The sequence below is a fragment of the Manduca sexta genome, chromosome 27 (genome assembly GCF_014839805.1).
Source record: "Manduca sexta isolate Smith_Timp_Sample1 chromosome 27, JHU_Msex_v1.0, whole genome shotgun sequence".
Lineage (NCBI taxonomy): Eukaryota > Metazoa > Arthropoda > Insecta > Lepidoptera > Sphingidae > Manduca > Manduca sexta.
In genome coordinates this window covers 7844553-7850552 of record NC_051141.1, presented here as the reverse complement: position 1 = coordinate 7850552, position 6000 = coordinate 7844553, and positions in this window count along the sequence as shown.

Genomic DNA, 6000 nt, shown 5'->3' with positions numbered 1-6000 from the left:
ACCACTTGATGGCAATGAAGATGAATGATCTAAATCACCTGAGTTGTCATCAATATTATCAACAGCATCCACAAAGTCATTTTGCTCTTCCGGCAACAAAGATGGATTTGCATCAGATGATGAAATCTGCGATAACAAATTAATAACATTGGGATTAAAACTAAGGTTTAAATTATTTTCAGGCATCTCTTTCAGTCCTGTAAAATTATTTTCGAAAAATGTAACATCCCTTGACTTAATTAAGTTTCGTGGCGTTTCCACGTTACGGAAATAATAACTTCTTGGATCATCTGAATATCCAACAAAGATGTGTTCCGTTGCTTTCATATCTAACTTAGTTCTATGACATGACGGTACATGAACTAAACATCTACATCCAAAAACCTTTAAATGAGACAGGTCAGGTTTGCTCCCATACCACATTTCGAATGGTGTTTTACCTTCAATTGCGCGATGAGGAGACCGGTTTTTTAAATAAACACTAGTTTCTACTGCATCCTGCCAATATGCCTTACAAAGCGAACCATGTGACAGCAAAGCGCGAGCCTTTTCTATAATACTGCGATTACAACGTTCACTAACACCATTTTGTTGAGGGCTATATGGAACCGTTGTTTGGTGTTGGATTCCTTGAGAATCTAAGTAGGCCGCCATCTCTTTATTGACATACTCAGTACCATTATCCGATCTCAGTATTTTAATTTTCACACCAGTCTGTCTCTCAACAAGTGATTGAAATGTAAGAAACTTTGACATGACTTCTGTCTTAGAATTCATACAATAAACAAATATAAAACGCGTATAATCGTCTACAAAAATAATAAAATATTTATTGCCTTTGAATGAAGTAGTTGACATCGGTCCACAAACATCTGTATGAACTAATTCCAGTGCTGATGTAGCTCTCTTATACTTCAGCCTCTTGAAGGGCTTCCTAGCTTGCTTACCTTCAATACAAGGTATACATGGTTCTTTGTCAACTTCTACGTACTTCACGCCGACAGCAAGACCCTTTCTGAGTAGGTCCATACCAATACGGCAGAGATGTTCAAGACGCTTATGCCAAAGCTGAAACTTTGAAAGCTCTGAATTAACAATGTACGCTATATTTTGCGGTAAACGAACAGAACAATCTAAATGAACCAGTCCACCACTATAAGAACCATGAAAAGCAGCATTATTTAAATAAGATACATCATCAGTTTTATAAAAATTACAACCATTTTTATCAAAAATTACTAAAAAACCTTTTTCAACAACCTGCTTTACTGATAGCAAATTGCAGTTTAGGCGTGGAACATGTACGACGTCAGCTATTCTGCAGACTCCATTATTCGTATCAATAGATACATCACCAACGCCTATAGCTGCCAACTTCTCTGCATTTGCCACAGTAATTGTACCTCCATCTATAGGACGATAGTTGATAAACCAATCTGCACGGGGTGTCATATGAACTGTTGCACCTGAATCCACAATCCATCTGTTTACTTCTATCTTCTATCTATCTTTACTTTCTGGTGCAGATAAAGACATTTCAGTGATAACTTGCTTCGAATTCGTTACCCGTTCTTCCTCATTATTCACAACAAGACCCGTTTCACATTTTGCTTCCTTTTTATTATAAACAAAACTTGGTTTATCCTTTTTAAGAGGACAGTTGGGAGACTTATGCCCTGGTTTTCTGCATTTATAGCATATTATACCCTTCTTATGCAATGAGCGCAGTGCTGGTACATCACGTTCAGTTTCTCTACTCATTTCGCTCAATAGTTTAGTTTTCACCATTTCGCTAGTGACTTCTATATTACTATGCTCTAGAGCCATTATCAGGGGCTCATATCGTGATGTAAGACCACCTAGAATGATTGCAGCAAGCGAACTATCTTCAATTTTTTTACCAATATCGGCTAGGTCCTGCGCGGTCGTAGTTATAGCTATTATATAGGATTCTAAATCTGTAAAATCTGATAAAGTATACCTATATAACTTCCGCTCTAGTGCTAACTTTCGGCCTAAGCTTTTATCTTCAAACGCTGTTTGCAAAGCATCGCACGCCATTTTCGCCGTTGTAGCTGTTCTGACATGCGTGATAGCACCACCGTCAACCGTTAGGCATATTTTTGAAAGAGCCTTTTGGTCATTACGGAAACGTACCTCGGGAGGCGTTTTATCATCGTCAGCATAGCCACTTACAGTACTCCACAACTCTTCATGCATCAACAACATTCTCATTTTAAATTTCCAAATTGCATATCCTTCACGATTTCTTAACATAGTAATTCCATTCAATATTCCTACAGGTCCTGCCATTATCTTCTTCTAAATAAGATAAGCTCGTGCTGATAACGATTTGTAGTAAAAATAATGAAATACTATACGTGAAATGAAAAATACGGATAAATTCAGAGAATGTTTTATTATCATTGACCACTTGTTTTACACGAGTTGACATAAGACATCTATGTTTTTAATTTTTAAATTATATTAGAACAAGAGGTTCTACAACAAAATTGAATCATACCCTAAATCTATCAACGTCTTATTCACCTTCACACCCTTAAACTCTGTATAAAATGCAGCCATCTCTTTGGTTTTAAAGCACTCGCGCTTTCAACTCATGTGTCTCAATTTTAATGTATTTTTCTTTAATATTATCTTTATAATATTTGATTACAATCAAAATAAATAAACTAGAACAATGACAAGTTTTAAAATAACTTTATCACAATGACCAAGGTTTCAAAAATAATATTACATTTCTATTCAAAGTAAAGGGCAATGTCCGATTTAAAATTCCTTTATTATTGTGTCGATTGAGCAATTTGACGTAGTTCGACGCGTGTTTTCTGGTTTGATTTAGTCAATTCATGAGGTACCCACTTTTCAAGATTTTTTACTTTCTCGATTTGTTTTAAGTGGATTAAAACAGTTTTATCACTCACACCGAAGCCTGCAATTAACTCTGATGTGGTTTGCGATGGATCTGCTTTCACAATAGCACTTAATTCCTCACTAGCCACCTTGGTCTCTAGTGGTCCAAGGGGCTTGTTCTGACTGTGGAAATTTCCAGAGCAAAAACATTGGAATCAAAAACGTACTGTGTTTCCTTTTGCGACACCAGCGCCATACAAATCGATAATCCTTCGAGCTGGATTTGCAGTATTGGTGCCACGGTGCAACTCATACTTATAAATATAGCGACATTTGATGTTTTCCATTGTGCGATATGAAAGACACCAAAGAAAAAACTAATTATGTTCTGTTTTCGAAACTGAAATGTATAAGTTGAATGCATTTATAAATTTGAATTTGGAATTTTTAACTAACTGCACGCCATATATAGCACGACAACGTGCCAATTTCATATGTCCTACTGAATGCCATAATAATATGATTTTAAGCCGTTTAAGCAAAGTGTTGTGGGTGCATTGCTCCCGGAAATGCGTACTAACTAGCCTTAAACACTGATTAACATTTGGTTGTTTTTTTTATTTTTGATAAATAGTGCTGGATACTCCCAGATTTTAACTCGTTGAAAGTGTACATTTATGACTTTTTCTTTTAGCTTCAAAGATATTATTTTATTGTAATTTTAACTGACATTCAATAATCCGTCACAACTATTTTATTGAGTTGAGTGAAGTCGGTAGCGTGTGACCTTTGACCGCAAACGACTTGTGGAATTCAAGATCTTGCGAGATCGTGATCGCATTCCTCAACATTTATTATGAAATATTTTAAGCATTGGATTATGACTATATGTTCATCTTTTATGTTAGATTGCCTTTGGACATACACTGCTTTTTGTTTAACTTTCGTCAGTCGACAGAATTATTCAGTTTCTTTTTTTTCCGCTATTTAGCGGTTTTCAGAGGTTATTTAGTTTTATAATAAAGAATTCTCTGGTTCCCATAGTGATAGATTTAAGTTCATTTGGGAGACCTTTTTCCGTTATCATTATTTTGGTATTTTGGAGTCCGAAGGCATAGATTGGTCTTCTTAAAGTTTAAAGTGTAAAACTTAAATGGCCGCGTCTGGACGAAAATCATACTCGCTCTGCAGGATCTTGGATATATCTCTACACATTACCTAAGGACATACGTAGATTAACGTATATTCACCTATATATAATTAGGATAATGTTTATCATTCACCTAATAATATTATTTTCTGCAATTATCAAGCAAAAGAAATATAATATTAATTTATTGTTATTATTTCCATTGCCAAGTCAATCAATAGTAACGGGCTCGCCAGGCTTCAATTGAATTTCAATTGGTGTGGCGATATTATTCTGGAACATTAGCAATGTTGACGGTGACGGACAATGTGCTTTCCTGATTTTTGTAGGACGTCGATGATGACCTTGCCGCCGCTGGTCTTGTTAAAACGACTTCGTTTTTTTAAGTAGTGCAACTGAGTTTAAATATGATATGTTGCAAACTGGCCGAGGCAATACGCTATGTCATTTTTATTTACTCTATAAGATTGCTTACTCTGGGTGAAGATCATACTCGCCCTTCAGAATCCTAGAAATACGTAATCCTTTGTTGATTTTTATTCAATTTATTTCTTGCATTTTTTACACAAGATATACCTACAAGGGTGCAGACTGTTCTACTGGGAACTTAATGCCCTAGCCATTCTCTCCCATTTATAAATCAAAGACGATTCTCTATGGAACTAACGCTTTCTGCGGTCGAGTCGGATTACCCCTCAGTTTCTTATTTATTGTCAGACTTGAAAAATAAAATTGTCTGTATTGACTGATATCGGTTGATTTAACTATTATTATTAATAAATACAAAATTATTTCCAAAGTATTCATTTTGTATTTTTTGACTTGCTGGCACGAAGCTCCCTATTCGATTTTCCCCATGACTTTTTGCCCTACTAATTTCAGGGCGTGTTTCTGTTCTAGATGACTTTTTGCAAATATTATTCTATTGTTGCGCATACCTTCTCGATGGGATTTATATCAAGATTATGAGGAGGAAGGCGAAGGACCGATTTGCTCTTTAAGGATATAATTTGAACTTATCAAATGTCACATCGTCTCTACAAATAACAACAATGTCGTCTTTATAAACGGCCAGTACCAAAGTTTTTTAAAACTGTACACAGTTTGAACACACTTTCTTCCTTAACTTAACTTGAGCCTGGAATGTATTCCTCCTGGAATACATTCCAGGTTCTTGTCTGTTTCAAACCAAAAAAAGATTTTCTTAATAAACAGACCTTAATCTTTTCACCGCTATGAAGGAGTATAGACTCCTTCATTTTTCTTTCAAGTCATCATTTAAAAAGGTTGTGTCAACATCCCTATGCCAAATTTGTAGCCTTCCGGCACTACCAAGGCTACAAGAATTCGCAGTGAAGAGTTGCGTACAACCGGAGAAATGGTTTTGTAGTCATCGACACCTTCTAATTGTGTGAATCCTTTGGCGACTAATCTAGCAATTATACTTTACTACGTTCCCATCAGCATCTCATTTTAGTTTATAAACCGATTTACATGGATGCAGGATTTGTTACTTAGCTTATTTAGCAAAATTCAAGTCTCCTTTTTCCTTCACTGAAGAGATCCAGTTATCTTTGTCGTCTTTAGATATTACATCATGATAAGTTTTTGGATCGCCACTTAAAACATCATCAGCAAGATCACTGTAGGAAAAATAATTTCCAGGTTTGCGTTCTCGTTGAAGATATTTTGAATCAGAACTGCCATTAAGTTTATCATTAGTACTTATTAATTGATGGCAAAGAAGATGAACGAACTAAATCATCTTAGTTGTCAGTGATTTTGTGGATGCTGTTAATGATATTGATGACAATTCAGATGATTTAGTCCATTCATTTCATTACGCCACAACTGAAACTTTTAATGCTTTGCGTTTACATTGTATGCTATAATATTTTGTGGTAAACGAAAAGAACAATCTAAATGAACCAACCACAATAATTACCATGAAAAACTGCATTATTTGAATAAGAGAC